This window comes from Jatropha curcas, chromosome 2, assembly GCF_041381405.1.
Source record: "Jatropha curcas cultivar XTBG-Jc1 chromosome 2, XTBG_Jcur_1.0, whole genome shotgun sequence".
Lineage (NCBI taxonomy): Eukaryota > Viridiplantae > Streptophyta > Magnoliopsida > Malpighiales > Euphorbiaceae > Jatropha > Jatropha curcas.
In genome coordinates, this window is record NC_143152.1 from 8,731,399 (window position 1) to 8,759,017 (window position 27,619).

The 27,619-nt window shown below is 31.4% G+C and overlaps 1 long non-coding RNA gene across 1 annotated transcript; it reads right to left on the reverse strand.

Annotated features, from left to right (window-relative positions):
• Positions 1 to 17,974: 17,974 nt before the first annotated feature.
• LOC149498193 (uncharacterized) lies at positions 17,975 to 21,551 on the reverse strand. The gene is made up of 2 exons (XR_016319381.1): positions 20,897 to 21,551; positions 17,975 to 18,281 (listed from the first exon to the last, which is right to left on the reverse strand). It is a non-coding gene; the product is annotated as an uncharacterized LOC149498193 (long non-coding RNA).
• Positions 21,552 to 27,619: the final 6,068 nt, after the last annotated feature.

A 27,619-nucleotide genomic window follows, 5' to 3' on the forward strand; every position in this document is an offset into this window, starting at 1 on the left:
GTGGTTTGAAATTTTTTAATTTTTTACATTCGGGTAATTCTGCAAGGTGGAGTTATTGACTAACTGAATAAATGCTTCAATTCACTATTTTTATAAATTATGTGGTGAACTGTTCTCCTTACTGGAAGAATGCTGTGTTTGGTTCATGCTAGGTAGGGTTTTTGTCAAGCGTCTGCGCTTGTATGAATGATTTATTTTGCTTAATTTTCATGATGTGGAGCAGCAAAAAAATTAGATGTGTAACTTTTATCCAATAGACCATTGCAAGGTTGCCCGTCGGTGTACTGAATACTGTTCCTTGTTTTAACTCGCTAAGTGAGCTTATAAGCTCAGGAATCTGAGACATGTTGGATGCCAAATTTGGGGATGCTTTACTTATATTTTGCGCATATGTGCTTGTAATTTGCCTTAATTGTACAATAACAGATCACAAAATACTGTAATGAGTTTTGCATGTTAATATTCTGTGAAGGAAAATGCTCTATGCATGATATTTTAGTCCATACTGGTGCTGATGTGCACAATTTGTTTACCTAGGAATGCTCATTGATCGATATGTATGGAGTTATGTTATGGTCCCTAGATAAGGATCTAGTTATGGGGCGATGGTATGAGGGATTGGTGGGTGCTTGGGATGACGAAGGGCGTTTACTGCGACCTATGGTTGCAGACGTTCAGGCTCAATAGAGGGACCCTGAAAACCTCTTGAGTTTAAGTCTCAAAAACTGTAGAAAGTTCAAACTGAATTTCATTAACAGAAATGAAAGATTAAATATAGAAATATAAGTAACTGCCTCTACAAATAAGGAAGTTACTGCCTTAGTGGAATTGGTAAACCACCCACTAACTTAGGGAAAGCAAACACATGACAGAACATGGGAAAAACAGAAAAACAGAATAGAAACTAACTGCTGGACAGACAAAACAGAAAAGAAGCTAACTGCTGGACTTGACTGACTTAGCTTTTTGTCCATGGGTGAACCTCTTGTACACTTGGACGGGCTTGCTAACAAGTTAAGGTCATTTTCATTTCTGGTTGATTTTACTTCTTCCTCGCTGCCTTGTTTGCATGATTGAGCTTCTATCTTTAGCTTGCCATATATGGCCTTGCATAAGTTGCCTTCTTTTCTGATAGTAAATGCCTGTCTTTATACAATTTCCTTGTTTATGTTTGTTTAAGTGTAAGTTTACTGGCCTTTAGGCTTGTTTTGATAGTAAGATTTCCTGGAACTGTAAGTCTGCATCTCTTCAATGCATGGGTTATTCAGGATGAGATGACTGGTTCCTCTGCATCGAAGGGGATGAGAGCCTTGATAGTAGGTACCTGCTACTTCAGTTTGTTAGGAAGTTTTTCAATGAAACCATGGAGTGATGGCAAAAGAAATTGGAGTTAGGTTTTATAACTTTTTTTTTTTAGGGAAGGGGGTGGGAGTCATTGTTTCATTGTTCAGAGAAACACAGTCTTTTTAAGTAGCTTTTAGCATTTTGACTGGTCAAAATTCTACATGCTACTTTTTATAGTGTTTGGTAACACAACGTTTGAACTAGCTTTTAGAGGTTAAAGTAGGGTTCTGTGAAAAGTTAATTTATATAATATTTAGCTTTTAATGTTTCATGAAACGCTACTAAAACAACAACTACTAAAATAGTTAACAGATACCAAAACAACTAATTTTGTCTAACAGATCCCATATAGGTTAGTCTAATGCAGTAAGGTGGACTGACATAGTGGATGCTTGCTAGAAATTCACATGGCCGTGCATAGATGCAGAGGTGTGCACCTCTGGTTATAGGAATTTTCAAGACTGAATTATGGAGCTTAATTGCATGGAATAGTTCACAATTTAGTTAGAGGCACTATGAAGTTTAAAGTTGTTGATAAGTACTTAAAATATATAACTGTAAGGTTCTTTTATCAAGTTATTAGAAGACTCTAACGTAGTATTGTAGTTGTATTATGTATATGCCAAAATCTTTAAAGTTTTATTATATCTAAGTTTTCAACCCACACCTTTCTCTCCTATTTAGCAATAAATTCTTGTGTTCTTGAATAGTGAAGAAATATGATCGCTGTCCGCCATGCTTGCAGGTTTGACCATGTAGTTCTTTAATTGCTGTAAGGAAATCATATTAATGAATTAGAGTAACATCTGAGGCATGTTTTCGGACCAATGCTTGAGCTCAATTCAGTTAATATCTTGAACTTGTAGTTAGAATTAACTCTTTGAGCTAATTCTCCTATGAACCTTGAGACTGAGGCTCTTATGTCAAGTATATGAAAAATATTCTATGCTCAAAATCAATGCCAAAGGTTCAGGGAAATCATATTAAAGCTTTAAAACAATTGCATTCCCTGAAGTTTCAGTACCAAGAGGTTCTGCAAAATTTTCATGATTGTGTGTTAAATGCTTAATTTAATATACAATTCTCATCTCACTGAGATTTTGATAGGCATTACCTCTTTTATCACTGCGAATTGGATAATTGGTGGTTTTTGTAGTTTTATTTGTTCATTCAGTTAAGAAGTGTATGTTTATCGTTGGTCTCAGCTAATGATTAAAAATACGTTCTTTTGTGCATATCTGGTTATTTGCCCTCTGTCTATCATATTATTTGTAATGGTTTTTAATGATCAATTGCAATTTACAGTTACTGAATCCATTTTTTGGCTTATCTACTGTGGAATTCTATTGTGATGATTAGGTGCTTGCTGTAGAAAATTCTTGCTCATTTCTTTTCTTAACACGAATTTGTTCTAGCAAAATTAGTGTTCATGGAACGGTAGGAATTTTGAAATTTAATTGTGACTGTTGTATCTTCCAGTTCCGGTTATATACCTGTTCAAGTTTGGGTTCGGATTGGATTTGGTTGGATTAAAAATATTTTAATAGGCCTAAGTACGGTCTGGCCTAAAAAAGTTTTGAAAATATTTGTTCAGGGTCTGATGCAAGCGCGGTCCAAGTCAAATTGGGCTCATTTGAGCCCAAGCCTTGTATATATAATTGAACAACCGTTGCAATTGGTGAAAGGTATTACTGTGATAATGCATATAAATCTTATATGTGTGGTCGAGATGCAGAAAGATTTAGTCAATGGAGATGTACAAATTTGGCATTGATGGTTGCGACTCCAGTTGAGGTTGCTAATGATCTTTCTATATTGGAGAAACTGTCGAATCATCTTCCAGTTTCTGTTGGGGTGGTTAGGTCTACTTATGTTTGACTCCATTAGGATGGTTTAGGTGGAGAACAAAAATGAAAAAAATAGTAGGTCATTTAGAGTCCAGAACCAGACGCCAATGATTTTTTTATTATTATTATTATTATTATTATTATCAATGGTGTCCTATCTCTCATTTAACGGTTAGATGATAGATTAATTTCTTTCAGATCATGAAGTGATTATTCTTAAAGTCTCCTTAAAATATTAACTCTCCACGGTTCGACCGTGTGATTACAAGCTGTGATCTAGTGCGCTTCAATTACTAGACCAAGCAATTTTGGGTGTCTGATTGATTTAGATATTGATATATATTGATATCAAGTAAGTGAAGAATCTCTGATTATTAAGTTAAATATTTGTGTAGTATTAACAATTTCTAATCTTCTTAATTCAAAAGTGCTTCTATAGATTCCAACATCCAATTAGATGGATTGTATTTTCCTCTTAAAAAAAAAAAAAAAAAAATAGAGAGGCTTTCTTTAGCTTGTGACATAGAGCAGAGACTTTTGTGTTCAAAAGTTTCTACATCGTTTCATTTATTTTTATTTTTGCATTTTCTATTTATGCAATTGTTGTCACTATCATTATGTGTGAATTATCTCTGACAAAAGGGAAAAAAAAAAAAAAAAAAAAATTTCAGGCTTTGTTTGGGAAGGAGAGAGAGAGAAAAAAAAGTAATGGAGCAAGAAAAATAATTAGATCGTCAATTATTTTCCACACTTGTATTTAGATATAATGAAGAAGAGAAAAGAATTTTATTTTCCTTTATTTGGAAAGAACAAAGTTTTAGTGAAAAGGAAATATTATTATTGAAAATCGACAATTTTGTTTTCATTTAAACAATGAGGCATTTTTAAAAAAAAAAAGTTTGTTCATTTGCTTCCATCATTTTCTTTCAAAATTGGAGAGATTCAGAACATGTAGGTCAAGTAAAATATTACTTCCTTTAATATTTTTCTTTTTTTTTTTTCAAATAAGCAAAAGTATCTTTCTCCAAATATTTTCCATAATTATTTTCCTTTCTTCAAAAAAAAAAAAATTCCATCCAAACAAAGCCTTAATCCTATCAATTGAAAGTAAAATGGGAATAAAAGATTGTTTTGATGCATTATTAATTTGGAGTAGGTGGTAGAAGAGATTTATATTTTTATTATTTTGATTGAAAACTGAACCAACAACTTCTGTTTGTTGAAGACCGCTCTACTTACCACCTTCCTCAAATGAACAATCCCACTATATATACTTGTATGTAAAACCAAAACCAAAACCAAAACCAAAACAATCCCACTACAACTCTACAATGGCTTCTCTTTCTTTAAAACAGCAGGAAGTTGGAGTACTAGTAGATATGGAAGATGAAGTAGAAGAAGAAGAAGAAGAAGAAGAAGAAGAAGAAGAAGAAGAGCTATTTGAAATAGATTTGGAGGCTGTGAACAAGATCCCTCCACCCCATTACTGGGATAGCTATTTCACATCAACAAGCAGTGCACTTCTAGCTAATTGTTTGTTGCCAATTTCGGACGTTTCAAGCGCAATTCCAACTCCATCTACTCTATGTAATGCTTTGTCTTTAGCTGAACGTCTCATGCTCTTCGAGTTTCATATCTCCCAATCTTGGCAGGATCTTTTGGATCACACCAACAGAGAAATCGCAATATTGGAATGATTTTTAATATAGTTGTATCTGGGATTGTAAGCTTAAACAACTCAGAGCAAGATTAGGTTAGAAAAAGAAAAATGATTAGTTTTACTTTTGAAATTTGCAAGTTTAACTCATGCTTCTTTTTTTTTTTTTTTTTTTTTTTCTTCTCCTGTTAAACCTCATTTCACAATCTTCCCAGCATTTATGCTTGCCTAAAAAAATTGAAGTAGACGGATTCATAGCATATATAGGACCATTGAGTGTGCAAAACATCCGACCGAATCAAACCGAAAATCAAACCGGGCTCATTTCAGTTTGGTTCGGGCAACCTGCTTAAAAGAAATTCGGTTTTATCGAATTAGTCGATTTAAACCGAAATTATTGGTGATTCGGTTCGATTTTACAGAAACTAATTGGTTAGGCTTAAAACAATCTCAAATGATAAAGCAACCAAAACTGGCTTAACCGACTAGTTCGGTTCATATGTCAATTTCGGTTCCGATGTGAAAAGTTTGGTTTGACATTTTTCTTTGTTCAGTTTGGTTCAAAGTGAACCGACCGTTTGTTCATTGCTATGTTAGTGGAGTAAACCAAGGCTAAAAAATGTCAAATCGAAATTTTTTGACCGGAACCGAACCAAAACTATCGGTTTTCATCGGTTTTAAGCTTAAAACCAATTAGTTTCTGCAAAATTGGGTTGACCACCAATAACTTCAATTTCAACCGACTAAGCGGACGATCGAATCCTCTTTGAGAACATTGACCGAATCAAATTGAAATGAGTCAGTTTGGTTCAGTCGGATGTTTTGCACACCTATATACGACTATGTTTAGTGAGTCATATAAAAAAGGAATAAAGGCCGATCTGGTCCCTGAACTTAGGCATGGCCGGTTCAGTGAACCGCCGGTTTCGGTTCACTGAACCGCCGGTTCGAGATGTTTAAAATTTTGAACCGGAACCGACCCTTGAACTTCCGGCACGATTCAGCACGGTTCCGGCGAACCGACAGTTCAAATTACGGTTCCGATTCGGTTCCCGCATTACGCAACTTTTAAAAAAAATAATAAAATTTTGATTCCGAATTCATGAATAAATAATAATTTTAAAATGTTTAAATTTTATTAACTAAATGAATTATTATAAATTTTAAAAGAAAAACTTCTATTAACTAACTTAGAACTATTATTACATTAAATTTACAATTTTTGCTAATTTACTAATATAAAAAACTATAAATGGAATATAAAATTAATGGAATGAGTTGGAAATTATTATTTTCAAATACTAAGAAAATTATTTAAAAAATCAAATGAAGTAAATTTATGAATGGAAAAATTTGAGATTAGAGAAAGAATTTGGAATTGGATGTAAGAAAATAAAAAATAAACAATAGATAATTCCAATATTAAGGAAAATAAAACAATAGAAAAAATAATGAACTATGGAAATTTGAGAGAATTTTGATTGAGAATAAGAGAAGAGTTAGGATATAATTGATTGTGAAATAAAAAATCATCAACTCATCATATTTATAAATGTTTCTCATTTATTAATTTTCCAAATTGTCCCTTATAACAGAAAAATAATAGCTATATTTTTTGATAATTTAGTAAATTACAGTAAATAAATAAATAAATAAATGATTAAAAATGAATAAAATTTATTTACCAAAAATAAAAAAATTAAATGCCACCTCAAACTAGCCGTTTGAACCTATTTTTTTTACACATAATTTTTTTCTTTTTACAAATGAACATAGTTCAAACGGCTAGTTTGAACCTTTTTTTTCTACCAATTAAGTCAAATGATTTAATGATGATGTTTTTTTTTCACTACTTTTTAAAAATTATGTATCATAGTGTTTTTCTTTTCACCATAAATCAAATCAGCTATATAACTTTTTTTGTTAAAAATTTTAAGCAACAAATAATTTTGTTTGTGAATCCGGTTCGAACCGGACTGAAACCACCGATTCCGGGCCGGTTCAGATTCATTTTTTAACATTCACATGAACCTTAACCGGCCCTTGAACCGTCGGTTCCGGTTCAAAATTTTGAACTGCCGATTTCGGTCCGGTTTCAGTTCGTCTACAGTACGGTTCGGTTTTAGTTAGAACCGAACCGGTGGCCATGCCTACCTGAACTTATTTAGTAGGATAAAAAAGGTCAAATTTGACCTTTTGGACCAATTCAGTCATTGAACTTGTATAAATTGATTAAAAAGATTCGATTTCACTTTTTATGCCAATTTAATCCCTGAACTTATTTAAAATGGTTTTAAAAAAAAATCATAATTGATATCTTGAGTCAATTTAACATCTAACTATTCATTGTACTTACAATGTGAAAATCGTTATATAGACATTTATTAAATCTGTAGTTAGGATCGAGCTGACTAATTTATTAAAAAATTAATTAATTATAAAATATAGAAAAATGATATATGAAGTTTATTGTATCCCTCTTTACCTTGATTGGTAGTTTTTGAATTTATAAATATGTATTAATTAAAACATTTTAAAATTAAACTCTATTACTGGGTTATCGCTTATGAAATATATGCATTTTTTATGTTGAATAAATTAAAGTTATAATGTATGTTTATAAATTTATTATATTACAAGAAATGATGTTTTTATGAATTTTAAATTTATAGTCATAAGTGTTGGAAAAGTTTGATTTTAGTGTTCTTAGTATAGGATAAAAAAAGATAAAAAGTCAATCATGTTAAATTAAATTAATTATTAATTTATAAAATCAAAACAAATTCAAATATTAAATTGGCCTAAAAATTGAAATCAGATCTTTTTAATAATTTCCTACAAGTTGAAGAGCTAAGTTGACTCAAAAAGTCAAATTTAACCTTTTTTATTCTGCTAAACAAATTCGGGAACCAAATGGACTAATATATAGTAATTAAAGAAAATGATTTTGATTACAATATATTACGTCGTACTAATACATCCCTGCTAATGCTCACTAAATATAGTATTAACTTTTGAGATATTATTTTGAAATTGAATTTAAAACTAATCCAAGTCATTAAGCAAATAGAAAAGGATTCACCATAATTCAATTGGAATAAAGGTTAATTTAACACGTGAACTTGTTTAGCGGGATCAAAATGATTAAAAATGTCAGATTTAACTCTTTAGGTCAATTTAATCCTTGAACTTGTTTTAAAAATTTTTACAAATTAATAAATTGATTCAATTTAACAGGATTGGCTTTTCTCCATTCATATTATGTGCTAAAAATATTATATCAAACTTTTCCAACACTTCTAAATTGAAATTTAAAATCATAAAAGCGTCACTTTTGTAAAATAGTAAATTTACAAAGCAGTATAACTTTAATCTGTTAATATAAAAAATACATAGATTTTATATTCAATTTAAAATGTTCAAATTAATATATATTGATGAACTCAAATTCATCAATCCAGATAAAGATGATATAATATACTTCATATATGATTTTCCTTTATTTCATATTTAATTAATTTTTTAATAAATTATACAGCTTGATCTATTGGTGGCTACAGTTCCGGAACCGAACTGAAAATTAACGGTTTCGGTTCCGATTCCGGTTCCTCAATGGTTCCAAAACCAATGGTTCCGACCGATTCTCGGGTCGATTTTTCGACCGGTTTCATACGGTTCCGATCGGTTTTGGACCGGTTCTAGCCGGTTTCGGACGGTTCCGGCCAGTTTCAGGCGGAACTAGAACCATCGGTTCCGACTGAAATTGGAACCGCCGGTTCACGATTCCAAAATTGGTAGAATCGAAACCAAACAGGTTTGGACTGGTTTCGGTTCTAGTTCGGACCTGTTCCGGTTCACATCGGTTCGGAACTGATGGTTCTAATTCCAAAAACCGGATTTTTGCCACCCCTAGCTTGATCTCACTGTAATCTTAAATATATACAAATACAATGAACAATCAATAGCTAAATTAAGCAAAGTATTAAACCCGATCTTTTTTAATCATTTTAAACAAGTTTAGGGGGTAATCCAAAATTTTAAATCTAATCTTTTTAATCATTTTAAACAAGTTTAGGGTTTAAATTTATCGAATAGGTCAAATTTGATTTTTTTTATCCTGTTAAACAAGTTTGAGAGCTAAATTGACCTTTATTCCTATTTCAATTTTATAAGCTAGCATAGCTTGAATGCCAATAAGAAGAGCGGCGGGTAGCTAGCAACATCCAAAATAGGGTATCAAAACGGGTTGGCGTGTTGGGTCCGACACGGATTCGCGTAACACACCACACGATTAAAGTCAACACGAACATGATACGTTTAATAATCATGTCAAATTTATCAACACGAACAAGACACGGAAATTCGGCAGGTGGCACGAATACGATACGTATGAACCGCCTAGTATTATAAACAGATTAAATGAGTCGTGTTGACCCATATACGACCTGTGTAGCTCGCATAATATCATAAGCAGGTTAAGTGAGTTGTGTTGACTTATATTCTGACCCACTTAACATACTTATGATATTTTTAAGTATTAACTTATTTAACTCAAAATTTAAAAATAAAATTTTATACATAAAATGTATAGATTCTCTCCATGATTCATAACTAAAATAATAAAAAATTAATACACCGATAAAGTATAAATATGATTTTAGTTGGGATATTTATATTTGACATTAAAATTATCTCTTTACTATAAAATAAACGGGCCACTCACCTAATTCGAGTGTCAAACTCGTGATACGACACGTTTATATTCGTGTCATAAATGAGTGACTCATTTATAATATGAACCTATTTAACTTCAACCCTAACCCATTTATTTCATGTACTAGGTGAATCGTGTTCACGTGTCATGATCCATTTTAACACCCTAACCCAAAGCATATTTGAGATAAAATTTAAATTAATTTTGCAGAATAAAGTTTAGTGATCGTCAATTTTACTTTTACAAAATACTATTTACAATAATTAAATAAAACCTAATTATCGTAAATTTTTTATGATAAAATTTATTTATCTTAAGAGATTATAATTCAAATTATTTTTTTTAAAAAAAAATTATCGTAAAAAAGATTGAAAAAATTAGGAAAACTGAAAATAACATTCATCATTAATCCTAGCAAAAAATGTTTTAAAATCAAAACAAACTAGGGGTGTCAAAAGAGGTTGGTGGGTCGAGTTCGATACGGATTCACATAACACGCAACACGATTAGGGTCAATACGAATACAACCCATTTAATAATCATGTCAAATTTATCAACACGAATACGACACGAAAATTAGGTAGGTGATATGAATACGACATGTGTAACCCGCCTAATATTATAAACAAGTTAAGTGGGTCGTGTTAACCCGTATATGACTCGTATAATCCATCTAATATCATAAACAGGTTAAGTGAGTCGTTTTGACTTGTGTACAATCCACTTAACCTGCTTATGATATTTTTAAATTTTAACCTATTTAATTTAAATTATATTTAAAAATAAATTTTCATATATAAAATGCATAGATTCTTCAAGATTTATAGCTAAAATAAAAATTAATACGATAATAGAGTTTAAATAGGTATTTAGTTGGAATATTTATTTTTGACACTAAATTACCTCTTTACTCTTAGATAAACGGGTCATTCGTCCAATCTGCGTGTCAACCCATGGCACGACACGTTTATATTCATGTTATAAACGGGTCAACACGAACTCATTTAATCTCAACCATAACATGTTTCTTTCACGTGATAGACAAATTGTGTTCGCGTGTCATGACTCATTTTAACACCCTTAAAACAAACCATACCTGAATTTCCTTAAATCTTGTTTTTCTTGGCGGGTTGATTCGTGATTCGTTAGGAAATGTGTCAATGACACAAATAAAATACAAGTTGAAAAGTAGTTAAAAATGACTAAATTTTTATATGGCAAAATTAGATGTGTTAGTAGCTATTGATTATTTTAATAGTTAATAAGTGCTTTATTAGCATTTCATCAAATGTTAAAAGAGTAATTTTTTATAATCTTCTCTTAAATTCTAAATATTAGCATAAACATTACACTGAATATCATAAATAGTAGAAACACTATGTTACCAAACACTATAAATAATAAAGGAACGTTTCATGAAAAGTTGTTACCAAGGAGCCTAACGTCTACCTATACTAATTATGTAATATTTATAATACCATTTAGTAGTTGAGAAGTGTTTACAAAATGTTAATGCGTGTAACGTTTAGTGCTTTACAATAAATCAATTGAATTTATTTAAATTATTTTATATCAACTACTCAAATGACTATTTTTCTTGAGCACTTATGTTTTAAACGGTTATATATATATATATATAAGCAACTAATGAGTAACAATTTATATCTATCAACTACCAGTTAGTAAAACAGTTGATAGCTAATATAATACTTAACAACTATTATTTGTCTATATCTATATTATATATAAAGTGGGACTGAGGGGCAAGTAATCGGATTGCCGAGATTATCCTTATGAAATTTAAGATATTCTAAAATAACCTTACTTTTAATCAATTAAAAAATTTTAACTTAATTATATATATAATTTGATTTGATATTTTTTTTTTGACTTTTTTTAATAGACAAATAAATATAGATAATTAAGCATTTCAAAATTTTAAATTTTACTATTATTATCTTATTGTGTCTAATTATATTTTATTTCATTATATTATTATGTAAATTATTAATAATAATTTAATAATTTTTAATAATGTATTATTATTATAATTTATAATTTAGCTTCAAAGTTATTAGTTTAGATACTATATGTAAATGAGGCATTTGAAAAGTTTTATATTTTTTTAATTTATTTTAAATAAATATATCTAGATGATTTAGATTTGATTTAAAAAGGGCATGGTTAAATTTCTTTAATTTCAAATTGCATTCTAATTTAGTTAGCCAAAAAATAAGATAAAAAATTATTATTTTTAAACACCTCGAATTTAATTACTTATATTAATATCTTATATAATTTAAATCCTATTTTTATTAAATAATATAATTTTAATAATATTTTTTTAGTGGCTAAAAAAATAAAAATAAAAATTTATTATTATTTATAAATATTTAATTTGATTTATTAGATTGCTTTTTTATTTTATTATTAATGTATATTTATTTACTACAAGAGATTATAGTGAAAGTTATTAACAAACATATAAATTAATTATAAAACATATAATAGAAGTTATATGATGATTTTTATAAATCAAATTTGATTTTTCCTTAAAAAAGAAATTGAAAGCAACTAATGTATAATTATAAAGTATATTTGTGTGGTTATTTTTGTATAGTCAAAATAGCGTTAGAATAGCTATAACTCTAACAGATATTTGTTAGTAGCGTTAGAATAGCAATAACTCTAACAGATACACACTTGTATATATTCTTACTCTAATATGCAGGGAAGTGATGACGGAATAATAATATTCTGAGGAGGCTATCATTCATCAGCTCCTCTTTCAATTTTGTGTCTTTCTATTTTATGAAATTCCTTTTTTGTTGGCTGCTTTGATCCTCTTCATGGAATCAGAGCCAGGGATAATATATTGATTTGATCCCTGTATTCAATTTCTTGTATCTCCTTGTCGAGATTTTTTTTTAGAAGATGATGTCCCCAAACGATCTAGCAAAAATTATCGCCGCCATCAACGCTAAAAGTAACGAGACCGATCCGTATCAAACTCATAGTTCTGAGGCTCCCGAATTTAGTCTTGTGAGTGTTCCTTTGAAAGGGCATAATTACCTTTCCTGGAGCAGAGCAGTACAAATAGCACTGAGAGCTAAGAAAAAGTTAGGGTTCGTAAATGGGAAAATAAAAGCCCCAGAACCAGATTCTAGTGATTATGAGAAGTGGTTGACAGCAGACAGTATGGTAGGTCGTGGTTGCTTAGTGCTATGTCGAAAGAAATATCTGATGCTTTCGTTTTTTGCAAAAACGCAAAAGCCCTCTGGGATGAGCTGAAACAGCGATATGGCGAAAGCAATGGACCTATGATTTATCAGATTGAAAGAGAAATGCAGGTTACAAACAGGGAGACGATTCTGTGACTCGGTATTATACAAAACTTAAGAAGAAGTGGGATGAGCTATTGTGTCTAGCTCCTTTACCAGTATGCTGTGAGACGGGAACTGCAATTACAGACTATGACAATAACAGAAGGTTTATGCAGTTCTTGATGGGTTTAGGCGATGAGTATGATAATGAGAAGAACCAGGTGTTATTGCAGGACCCTTTACCTTTGATCAACAAGGCTTATTCTATGGTTATGAGCGTAGAAAAGCAGAGAGAAGTGCAAACCAGTAGTGTTACATCTGCTGAGACTGCTGTTGATATGATGGCCCGAAGGGGAAGCAACAATTATTCAGACAATGCCAGCAGCTCTAGAAACAATAACAGGAGCACTTGTTATACCAAGAAAGAGGATAGAAAAAAGGGGTATTGCACCAAGTGTAAATTTGGGGGGCATACTATAGAAGATTGTTTTCAAATTCATGGGTATCCTGGTTGGTTCATCGAGTTACAAAAGAAGGGGGTAGATGTGAGAAAATATTACAGTGCAAATAATGTTGCACAGATTGCAGTTCCAGACTCTCCATTGCAACAACATGTTTCAAACCAGAGGGGTAATGATGCTCAAGACAAAGGGGTATCAGATTATATTCAGCAGGAGTTTCAAAAGTTTCTTCCAGCTAAAGGAGGGTCTCCTAAAACCGATGAGGAGGCAGTTAGAAACGTGAATTTCGCAGGTACATTACTCAATTCTGTTATTACTGGTATTGATTTTAATTGCAAGGATAATTGGATAATTGATTCTGGTGCAACTGACCATATCACACCCAAATTATCCTTCTTTGATCAAGTTGTTCAGCTAAATCCACCCAAAACAATTCGGTTACCTGATAACTCCACCAGAAAAGTCACACACATAGGGAACATAAAATTGAATGATCGGATAATTTTGTACAATGTTCTATATGTTCCTTCATTTAGCTACAACTTGTTATCCGTTAACTTGCTCACCCGGACTTATCATTTGCCAGTACACTCATTCCTTGAACATTGTTTATTCCAGGATTTACTGACTAAGGAGGTGTTTGGAGAAGGAAGAGTTATTGAAGATCTTTATTTTGTGACTAGAGATTCTTTTAATAAGCAAATAAGTTGTTTTTCTGTCACTAGTTGTGGTGAACATGATAGACATTTAGCTATGCTTTGGCATGCTAGATTAGGGCATGTTGCTCATAAGAGATTGAAGCATGTTGATGGTATTTCAAAATGTGATTATGCTGATTTGATTTGTTCTGTTTGTCCCCTTGCCAAACAAACCAGGATTCCTTTTTCACCTAGCCGAATTTCAACTATGGAAGTGTTTGATCTAATTCATGTTGATTTATGGGGTCCTTATCATTTGAAATCTATCACAAATGCTGTTTATATGTTGACTATAGTTGATGATTTTAGTCGATTTTGTTGGACTTACATGTTGAAAAGTAAAGATCAAGTATTCTCTGCCCTGAAATCTTTTTTCCATTATGTATTCACTCATTACACCAAGAAGATTAAAGTTATTCGAACAGATAATGGTACTGAGTTTCTCAATAATACTTGTAGCTCTTTCTTTCAAGAAAATGGGACATTACATCAACGATCTTGTGTTTACATTCCGCAGCAGAATAGAGTTGTCAAACGAAAACATCGGTCATTGTTAAACATAGGCCGAGCCTTATTATATCAATCCAAACTTCCACCCAAGTTCTGGTCTGAGTTGTTGTTGACTGTCACCCATATTACCAACAGATTACCCTCTCAAAACTTGAATTGGCAAACACCTTATGAGCGACTACATGGGCAGCCAGTGGAATGCAGTTACTTCCGTACTATAGGCTGTCTGTGTTTCACTACAAATACCTTACCTCATAAATTGAAATTTGATCCAAGGGCATCTCCATGTGTTTTAATTGGTTATGCTCAACAGTAAAAAGCATACCGATTATACAACTTGATTACAAAGACTATAATCAGTTCACGGGATGTTGTTTTTGCAGAGTCAATGTTTCCCTTTCATCATACAAAACCCGAAACTGTCATTGATTTTTGTTTGAGTAAATGTATTTCCGATGCAGACCTTGATGTTTTATCCTATCCTATACCTTCCACTGAGACAGATTTTGTGTCGCAACTAGACCATCAATATGTACCCGAAGGAGGTAGTGTACCTCAACCAGACCAACCGAATATACCTGATTCTGCTTCTTTTGAATCAGTTGAACATGTCACAGTAGAATCATCCCCTGCTTTCAACCTGCGAACCAAAGAAGTATTAGACAACGAAAACCCCCAGCTTGGCTTGCTGATTTTGTCACTAATCCACAAACTAGTTCCCATATACATTTTACTTCTTCTCATTTATCCTTTGTTGCACAGATATCCAAAGTTATTGAACCTTGCACTTATAATCAAGCTAAAAATAACAATAATTGTGTAATTGCCATGAATAAAGAATTGACTGCCTTAGAACAAAACAATACATGGGTGCTTACTGATTTGCCTTCTAATGTTACTCCTATTGGTTGTAAGTGGATATATAGGGTTAAATACAATGCTGATGGCAGTATCAAAAAGTAGAAAGCTCGGCTTGTTGCTAAAGGGTACAATCAGCTTCTTAGCTTGGATTACAACCAGACATTTTCACCTGTTGCGAAACTTGTTACAGTTCGAGTGTTTTTAACTATTGCAGCTGCATTTACTTGGCCAGTGCATCAGCTTGACATTAATAATGCATACATACATGGTTCTATAGATGAAGACATTTATATGCAGGTACCTCCAGGGTATGAGAAAGCCAAACCAGGGCAAGTTTGCAAATTGCAACGGTCTCTATATGGGTTGAAGTAAGCTGGCAGACAATGGAACAAGGAATTAACTGCAAGTTTAATAGCTGAAGGTTTTTGCCAATCCTCTTTTGATCACTGTTTGTTCACTCGAGGTACCGGTAATACAGTCATTGCTGTCTTGGTCTATGTCGATGATTGCCTGATTTCTGGTCCCTCAGTTGCTTTGATAGATGAATTAAAGACTTATTTGCATGGGACATTTACTATTAAAGATCTTGGACATTCCAAGTATTTTTTGGGCATCGAAATAGCTCGGTCAATGGACGGAATGTTGTTAACTCAGCATAAGTTTATAACAGATATTGTTGCAAACACAGGTTTACAAGATTCTAAACTAGCGTCTAGTCCTTACATTCAAGGACTCAAACTCAGTTCCGACATGGGCAGACCTTTGCAAGACCCAGAACGTTACAGACGTTTAATCGGCACACTATTATATTGGTCGCTCACTAGACCTGATATTAGTTATGTTGTTCAACAACTAAGTCAGTTTATGCAATCTCCTCACCATCAGCATTTCCAAGCAGCATTGACAGTGGTGAAGTATTTACATGGTACTAGTTTAAAGGGGTTGTTTCTTCCAGCTTCAAATGATCTAAAGCTTCGAGCTTTCTCAGATGCCGACTGGGCCTCTTGTGCGGATAGTAGGAGATCTATTACCGGGTATTGTATCTTTTTGGGTGCTTCCTTGGTGTCATGGAAGTCAAAGAAACAAACGACTGTAAGTCGATCTTTGCCGAGTCTGAGTATAGAGCTATGGCTTCCACTGTTTGTGAAGTTCAGTGGCTATCTTCTTTACTTACTGATTTTCACATTACTGTTCCTACTCCAATTCCATTACATTGTGACAATAAAGCAGCAATTCATATTGCAGCTAATCCCGTTTTTCATGAGCGAACAAAACACATCGACATTGATTGTCATGTGGTTCGGGCACAGTTACAAAATGGATTCATTAGTACTCCTTATTTGCCCAGCTCCATGCAACTAGCTGATATGTTCACAAAACCTTTGTCTACTCAACTATTTCAGAATTTTGTGTGCAAGCTTGGATTGGTTGATTTCTTACCAAATCCCGCTTGAGCGGGGGGTATAAAGTATATTTGTGTGGTTATTTTTGTATAGTCAAAATAGCGTTCGAATAGCTATAACTCTAACAGATATTTGTTAGTAGCGTTAGAATAGCAATAACTCTAACAAATACACACTTGTATATATTCTTACTTTAATATGCAGAGAAGTAATGACGGAATAATAATATTCTGAGGAGGCTATCATTTATCGGCTCCTCTTTCAATTTTGTGTCTTTCTATTTTATGAAATTCCTTTTTTGTTGGCTGCTTTGATCCTCTTCAATAATAAAAACTTCATGTATCAATATATTGACATAGAACCAAAAAAATATTTACTGTATATATAAAATATAATATAATTTAACCACTCAATATAAATAAGAATTCATATTTTAATATTATATAAATAAAAAATTATAACGAGCAATGTCAACGTGTAACGCACATCATAAATAAGACTAGTTATATATAAAAAGGGGAATGAGGAGGGGGAATAATGAGATTACCTATAATAACCTTAGTGAAATTTTAGAAATCCTAAAATATCCTTTTGGATAATTGATAATAATTTAAATTTATAAATAACTTGAGTTTTTAATAATTGATAAATTAAAATATTAAACTATTAATCAATTGAATTTTTTAATAATTTTTTATTCATTAATTTAAAAATTTTTTTATTATATTATTTTAGTATTACTATTACTATTTTATTATCCTAATCGAATTTTCAATCATTGATTAATTAGGATATTAATTTTTCAAAAAAGAAATTATGATCCTAATTTTAAAATAAATTTTAAAATGTCAAAAAATAAAAAAAAATATCTAAAATTGTTTCAGACGTATATATACACACGTTTATATCACTTTTAAAATTTTTTAAAATTTTTTCTTTTTATATTTATTTATCTATATCTAAGTTTTCTATTTTTTTTTATTTATAAAGGCAACACTTTAATCTTTTTTTTTTCATAAATATTGATTGTCACTATATCATATTGTATTGTATCATATTCATGTCACGACCCGACTCCATGGGCCGAACCGGCACTAGGGCCCAGGTAAGCTTAAGGCTCCCGAGGCCCGTAGTAAGCCTGAAACACTAGAATCTATTATCTCGGTATAAATTTCAATATTCTATTATTTCTCGGCCCAAGTTTATCTTCTACAGCATTCTATAGTTCGGGCCTAGTTTACAATACATCACATTCTAATATGGCTTACAGAATTATTTTGTCTACGTTAGTACACGACTAAATATAGGTAAATCCTACAACTGCGGAGTCACTAACTCTTTGGTATACATAGCTTTTTATACACATGACTACATATTAAAATAATTATGAAACTAGGAAAATTTCTCTATTGCCCGGTGCCGAAGAATCATAGCCTAAATCGGATTAAAGAAAAACTTACTTCCTAAAAAAAATCAAGCAAGACTTGTGAGTTTTCTAAGCAGAAATAATTATCACACAACACATGCAGTCACACAAATGTGTAAATATATCGATCTAGTCATCCGACTAGCTATATGCTCATGCAGCCGGTCACACAAATGGCAAATCACCAGCACTCACAATCATTAACATCATCATATAATCACATCACGTGGAAATTAGTCAGTGGAGTCACCGAATCCCCGATGAGCCGTCCTCCCACATGGCTCATCCTCTCACATGTGCACCAGGGAGCCGATCCCCCATACTGGCCGACCGGTCTAATCCTCACTTGACCAGCCCTCTCATTGTTTTTCTATCCTCTGTTTTCTTTTTCATACCAACAGGAGACAACCCGGTCGTCTCCATCAAATCTAGATCATCAGGCGCTCACAACAGGAGGCCACCCTGCGGGCTGCGATCAAATCTAGATTATCAGGTGCGCCCAATAAAGAAGCCAACCTGTGGTTAACAGTAACGGTAACAGTAGGTGCACACGGGGGCGCCGATCTCCCATTTACCCGGCTAACAGAAACAGAATCAGGATCCATATAACAGAATCAGAATATAACAGAAATCAGAATCAGGATCCGTATAACAGAAACGGTCTCACAAACCCATGGTGACCCACTTCATTCTAATTCCACACAAACAAAGCACAGCAATATTACAACACAATTAATCAAGTATTGCAATTAAATGCAAGCATATTAATCAATTAAACATCATAATGCAATGCAAATAACTAAATAATTAAATAGTATTAACAATAAACAACAATGATAAAATAAATAACAATAATAACAATAATAATGGAAATAAATAAATAAATATGTAGATCATTAAATGAGTAATAAAGATAATAAATAATTAGAGCACTATATTTATTATGTACCAAGTTATAGAACTAATCTAACTAAACTTATTAATTATGTTGTTAATTAAAATTAATCTAAGTTCTATCGAAATTTCGGCAACACCTCCCCTAAAATTTGGACTATCTACCTGCTCAAATATCAGCAATATTACATCCATCAACCATTACACACACAGCCCATCCATCGGGCAATCAAACAATTTAATTTCCCTTCCTCCATATCAAGTAATAGTATAAATATTTAATCACAATACAAAACTTTAGCTATTAACAATCCAAGCTTCGCTATCTAAGGTTAAGCCCATACATACAATAACAAATAAATGAAAATAAACATTTACTTAACCACCACATTCTACTAGTTTAAAGTATCCATATATATATGCTTGTAGTAACCATATGCCAACTATAATTCACTCTTTCTTTTCTTTTCTTTATCATTATATAACTAAGATCCCGAATACAACTTAATAATATGTGAATCATCATTCTCGCCAAGCAAAATTTCAAGTAACGAACCCATTTTGTTCGTCTCTCAAATCATAAATAAATATTTATACATCAATCATCATGGAATCTTGAAAGTACGTTCATTTACATATATTTATCCTTGTAAAACAACACAGAAAAATCAAGGTAATTGCTGTCAATTCGCCAAAAAGAATTAGCGTTTTTCTATCTTAAAATCATGGATCACACCAACTAACTGGTTCCACGCAAGAATTAGATTTACAACCTTAATTGTACCATGTCAAACAAAAATCAATGGAAATAATTGAAGATAGCTACTGCCATTTTATCAAAGAAACCTTAAGTGTTTGGTTAAACTTACACATTATACGATGGTTAACCCATTTCCAATCAAGAACTCAATTTACAACTTCATTTACTTCATATCACAGATTTAGTTCAAGAATTACACTAAAATGGCTGCTGCCAGCCTAAGAAAATCAAGGTCTCTCAATCAAAATCTATATTATAAACACTAGTTGACTCATTTACCACCAGAAACTTAACTTATCATGTCAAATACCTCATATCAAAGCAGAAATTTTAAGCAAGTAGCTAGGTTGGCTGCCACCATATCACAATCATTCTAATTTCTTTCACAGGATCTACAATAAACACCCTAACTTACACATTTCCTTAAAAAAATGCAGTTATAGTGTCAATTAATAGTCAAAAATCAGATTTTCCCAACTATTAGTCGTGTGAATAGTGTTTCAGGAACCTAGCATTTCTCATTCGTGATTCTAACAACCCTCTTGGGTTGTGCCATGTATATTCGGGACCCACATGAACAGCTCCCACCATTAATTCTTATTCAATATTCTTAATTTTCTATCAAGACAACAATAATACATTCAATCTAATCTACATTAAATCCACACTTTAATTCCATTAATATAATTATCAAAATTCTTCAATTAAATTTGTTTGGTGCTAATTTAAATTGGCTTTAATTAATTAAAGTCTTCTAATCGAATCAACACTTTTTAATATATTGGGTAATACGATAATTAAATTAAATTGACTAGCCACAAAATGCTAGAAATTAATTAATTTCTGGGAAGTAACCAAAACTAATTCCAATACCCAAGTACCACACTACCAGAATTTTGCTTGACCGGAGGCAGTGGTGGTGCTCGCCGGAACGAAGAGAGAGAAAGCTCAGAGCCACTGAAGTGGCTGAAGTTGATTGAAATAGAATCGTTGCTCACCTGAGCTGCTGTGCTCACTAGAGTCGTGAGCAGGAGAGAGCGACGTCGAGCGGCGGTAGCTGGAGACGATGTGGTTGGTCGGCTATGGGCTGGTGTCACCGGAAAGTCGATGAGGAGTCCCGACTCTTCCTGCGACTACTGCTCTCGCCAGAAGTGAATGGGGAGAGAGAGAAGGAACGATCGGAGATGCGCGGTGAGGAGGCGACGGCAGCAGGGAGATGGCGGCAAAGGGCTGGTCGCCGGTGATCGAAAAATGAAAGGGGAGGGAGAGAAGAGTGAGGTCGGCGCTGGAGCTGGCGCAAGGAAGGAGAAGGGGAAAAGAAAAAAAGAAAAAAAAAAAAGAAAAAAGAAAAAGAAAAACAAAAGAAAAGAAAGAAAAAATCTTGGGCTTCTAGACTATTCCGGTTCGATTCGAACCGGTTTGGTCTAATCTAATGATTTGGCTCAATTTGCTTGGTTTTTGAGTTTTTCGCTTGGTTTTCGAAAAATCGAATTGGTTTATGGGTCCAGTTTAGCAATAATAAAATACTAGCAGGTATAATTTCATTGGTTGAAATAAAAAATTTAGTTTTTTAATGAAAATTCTACGAAATTAAATTTTCGGGTCGTTTCAATTCAATCCCTACAAAATTGATTGGATGATTTTCTTCTATAAATAGAAGAATTGCACATACTATAAGACTTTGAGATACCTATCTATATATCTATGTGTCTCAACATTTAATCAAAGCAAAGTGCAAAAATAATAGGATTTTTTAAAATATTTTAATAAATTTCAAGATATCCTAAAATATTTTATGACCAATAAAAAATTAATTTAATATATATATATATATAATATTTGAATAATTAATATATATAAAAATAATTATAACTTTTAATTTTTTGAATTTTAGAGATTTTTTCCTTAGTTTTTTTAAGAATTTTATATTTTAAACTAGGGGAAGGCCCACGCATTGTGCGAGTTGTTTTATTATTATTTTTAAAGGATTTTTTATTAGTATATTATGATTTATACTTCATATATTGCATGTACTAATAAATTAATAAAAACAAAAAAGATCTCTTAATTAGTGTGAACCAATCAATACATCTTTATACCAATAAATATAATCATACATATAAAATTTTAAAAATGAAAGACTAATTTAAGAGACTTGTTTAATAGTTTCTTCTAAGAATATAAAATCTAGAATATATATACCCATGGAACAATGACCATACTTTGCATTCATAATCACTTCATTCAACGGCTTGAGAAATTATGTCAATGTCGCAAAGTCAGGTTTATACATCAATAAAATTAAATTGTTTAACATCACCACAATCAAAGGAAATAATATTGTAAATGCGAATGTTTATATTAGTATCAACTTAACACATACAAAACCTTTCTTTTCTACTTAAAGTTATACTAAAAAATAGAAAGAGTTTATACTAACATAAATTTTTTAGTACTAATAATTAATAAAGGCAAAGGCAATAAAGAACACTAAAAAAATAAATTGATGGGTGCAGGTGATTCTAACCAAATTGATGTTGAAATAACGGTATAAATCGGGATTTTAAAAAGAAAAGAATTGCAGCTTCAAAGTCAGGTGGAACAATTTAAAGCATATAACTCCAAATCATGCACAATTTTGATTGAATATATCATTGCAGGGTAGGAGCGATAATGGAAGCAAAAAGCTTTTCTTAGAATTACTATTGAGTCTGATTAGGAATGTCATGATTGATGCTTACTTGCGAGATGATAATTGGATTGTGAATGTGAGCAAAAATATATGTAATACACTAACTGATGCGCTATACAAAAGAACGAAAGAAAAAAATTCAACAAACAACAAACTAACAAAAGAAAGAAAGTAAAGTAGTAACCATATATTTTATGCAAAAACAATCATCTTGTTCATTTAAGTCACTGACTATGATTATATATAGATATGGATATAGGTATAAAATTAAAAATTTTCAAAAGCAAAATTATCTTTAAAAATTTTAAATTTTGAAAAATTGAAAATCAAATATCGAATATAATAGAATAGTTGTTAAATTAGATTAGATTTCAAAATATATTACTATTATCTAAATATTAATTTGAAAATTAAAAAACATATAAACATCCAATCAAAATATATAAAAATAGAAAAAAATCCAAAAATTCCAATTAAAAATTTCAAAATTTTAAATTTTGAAAAATTGAAAATCAAATACGAAATAAAATGGAATAGTGTGACATCCCGACCCGGCAAAGCGATTCTCAGGATGGGTGACCTCCTGGGAAGTTTCCCATTTCACCTACGGGATAAAAACCGTGCGGGTCTTGCCATCTTGTATGGGCTATTTGGCTTGATCCAAAGCGGACAATTCCTCTGGTGATTAGAGTCGGGCGTGACAGTTGGTATCAGAGCTGGACCCCCTCCAGTAGATGTATGGTTCGAGGACGAACCACGCGGAAGCTGGTGGGCCTGTGACATCCCGACCCGGCAAAGCGATCCTAAGAGGGCGGGTAGAGCGAAGCTCCTGGCTAGCTTCTAGGATGGCAGGCTAGCTAGGGTAGTGGAATGCGGGACACAGGAATGAATCGAATCATATATCGAAAAGGGGGAAACTAATCATTAGAGGCGCCTTTTGGTGGAATGGCTGGAGAGTTGGAAGAACTCCAGGGTTAAGCGTGCTCGCTTAATCTCAGGATGGGTGACCTCCTGGGAAGTTTCCCATTTCACCTGCGGGACAAAACCGTGCGGGTCTTGCCATCTTGTATGGGCTATTTGGCTTGATCCAAAGCGGACAATTCCTCTAGTGATTAGAGTCGGGCGTGACAAATAGTTATTAAATTACATTAAATTTCAAAATATATTGCTATTATCTAAATATTAATTTTAAAATTAAAAGACATATAACCATCCAATCAAAATATAGAAAAAAAAGAAAACAATCCAAAAATTCCAATTATGTTATAAAATAATATAAAACTAGAGAGAAGAAAGAAAAGGAATAGGGAGCAAAATATGGGAGAGAATATGAGAGCATATTTATTGTTGATGAAAAGTTACATATATATAGTTATATAAGTGAAATGTTAATAGAGTTCTACACAAATCAGTAAGATAGAGTTCGTAATAATTAAGAATACAGACTTCTAACTCATATAGGACATCCACTTACCAGGAAAATCCAATAGGATGTCCATTCTTCAAAGAATATGTCTCATTAAAACCTTACGAAGAAAAAATCCTGTGGGAAAAAAAAATCTTAGTGAAGAAAAAAGAGTACATTATTCTTTTCTTAAATATGCGTTGAAATACTGCCTCATTAAAAACCTTTACCAGGAAAATCCAACAAGAAAAAATCTTGGTTAAAGGGAAAAAGAGTACAGTGTATATTTACTCTCCCTCATGAAGATAAATCTTGAGATATTTAAGTTTATGCATTCCAATTTTTGTGCAATAATCTTTCAAAATTTATGGTACAAAATTTGTAGTAGAAAATGTTTGATAAGCAAATCAACAATATCATCGCTTGAGTGATTGAACTTCAATATCACAATTCTCTATGCAATATTGTAAGAATTTCTCTCCGGACAAGTACACTACACATATTTTGAACAAACACTTTCTAGTCTTTCTTCATGAGTTACTAAAATTTTCATAGCTAAAAGAAGTAGTAGCAATACTTCGTTTCTTGTATGCTATGAAATAATTATACATCCACATATAAATGAATGACTTGTTTCTTATCTAATATATGTAGGTTAGGTAAATAACCTGCATTTTCATAGCCAATCAAAATTGATTTTGACATATTAGTTATAATATAACTCATATCTATCATATAATATGAAGATCTCAAAATATATATTTAACTCCATTTAATTTCTTTATATTCAAGAAGAATTGTATCTTACTAATAAAATTTATAAAAATCAAGTCAAGTATGAGTAGCAAGATACGTTAGCGCCTTTATTGCACTAAGATATGGTACTTCAGGACCAATAGTTCTTTATAATTTTCTCAAAGTGAAAAATGGTCATCTTCTCATCAAATGACCTCACTACTATCCACATAAAACCATTTGAATAACTTAGATATATATGTGGATTCATAGATCAAATTTCATTTATGAAATACTCGATCTTCAGGCTGAGACAAAACTTTATATTTCTAATGTCTTTCATCTCAAACTCTTCCCCTTAAGGAATTTATAACTTTTGGAAGCTCTTCAGGAGTTTCAATAATATTTATAATCAAATAATGACAAATTCATATTCAAATCTCTATAAAAATTCATAAACATATAAAAATATTATTAAAATATCATTTCAACAGATATTCACTAATCGAGAGATCACCTTACTCATGATAGTATAAAAAGTAAATATCAAAAGTATGCTTTCAATAATAAAATATTATAAAAAATCATAAAATAATATTTTCTTAGTCATACACATCATTAAAGTGATTATACTATATGTACATGAGATTTCTTTATTCCATATAGAAATCTTGGATTTATTTTTCGAAGTTTTAATTTGGTTGCTTCAAGCATTTTTTCAATATTTCATGGATATCATTATCCACTAATCCATATAGAGCTCTATAATATTAGTTGAATAAATTTCTCGAGAATTTAACTTTATACTTCAAGCAATTAGAATCTTTCAGGAATTTTTCATATAGATATTTATCAAGTTTAGCCATATAAATAGACATTCATCAATCTATTAGACGTATTTTGAATTTTCATAAATTGTCAGACTAATCAAATATCAAATTATAATTGCATCCAACACATGAGATTATTTATCCTTATAATCATTGCTAGTTCTTTGCGAAAAACTTATGCAACAAGTTATACTTTATATCTTATGACCTCATTTTAATTTGGTACAAATACATATTTTTATTTTTACTAGCTTGACATCTCTTGATGTCTAAACTAAAATTTCAAAGTTTTACTTTTCAAGTAAAGTAAATACCACATGCGTCGTTCTATTTAGGCCAATCAATTTTATGTCTATATTCTCCAATAAATTATGCTCAAGATCCTCATCATTTTTTATAATTTCAAGCGCTACATTATATAAATATCGTAGACATTTCTTTTATATTGGTTCCGTCTTGTCCTAACATGACATAATTTATAGATATCTCATAATTTCCATTCATTTTAAGTACCTGAATTTCTTCGGCAAACTTATTAGTCATGTCTAGAATCTCTTCTAGATTTTACTTTTCTAGAACTTGACCATCTTGAATATATGCTCATTTTTTTTTTTTGGAACCAATCTTACCATGCTTCAGGCATCGTAAATCTATTAGTATATGCAATATGTGAGATTTAATTATCTCTTTTGGATCAAAAAATATATATCTAACAACTAATTTGCAATATCTTGCAAATAAATTATCTTTTAAACTTTTAAATTTACACTACCTTGTATGAAGATCAAGATAAAATAATGATAATCCTTTTCCAACTAATTTATTCTTCTAGCTGATTATTTTCTCCCTGTAATATCGAGATTTATAACAATTAGCAAATTTGGCTATAAATAACTTTCTTATTTGAAAGTTCTAAATATATAATTACAAATATAAATTCATACCCGACATATTTTCCAACCTCCTTTGAGGACCATCTTAGTGCGTTGTGGTGCAGCAATTAGAACATATACTGCACTTTTAAAATTTCATAATAAATAATATTTGGTTCCTGATCCAAAATCAATTATAAAAGGGAAAACTTATAATAACTTATTGGGCGGATGCGAGTAAATACTACTACATATAATAGCATTTACCTCTACAAAATAGGCAGATTCATTCTTATTAATTGTCTTGCAATAAATTGTAATAATTTATAAATGATTCTACTAAATCATTTTTGAGCATAAATTAGTCCAATTAACACATGCCATAATCGTTAAAGGCTATGTGTAAACTTACCATCATTCTCAAGATAAATTATTTTAATAGCATAATCTGGAAATTGTACTCTTAATCAAATTATTTGCGCAAATAATCTTGTAAACTTCAGGTTACAAGTTAATAATTATATAACTATCTTTTGGATACATCCATAATATATCCAAATAAATTGATCAATAATTTTCCTTTGTATATTTCAGAAAATACAAACAGTTCAATTTAAACTCTTGGTGATTGCTCAATAATTAATTTGTTTTGAGAACAAAATAAGCATGAATAATTCAATAAATTTGAAGAAACTTTTGGTTCTTCAATAAATATCTACATAATGATCAAATTTTCCTTTTTTGCATCATTGATCGGGATGGTCCAACCGATCATGCCAAATAATATGAGTGCTTAGATTTGTAAACTGAAAGTTTACAATCATATTTATTTTAATCGTCATCTTCATATCATATTTATTTTAATGAATATCTTTGGAATAATGCAATATGTATGAAATCCACTCCTCTAGATAGTAATACTTGCTCTTCTTTGAGCCTTTAAATATTGTTTTACTACCAAAGCCAAATTTACCTTTCAATATTTTGGTATACAACAAGTCCATAACTAATATCCATATATGCCACATTATTTGTACCATTTCTGATGATAAAATTTATTCTTAATTATGTGGCCACCATAATTATAAAGATCATTACTTCAATTGTGATATTACTGATATTATCAATCACAAGTATATCTTTTTCATTGTTTATGTCCACAGCCAATATCATATATTATTGCGTTA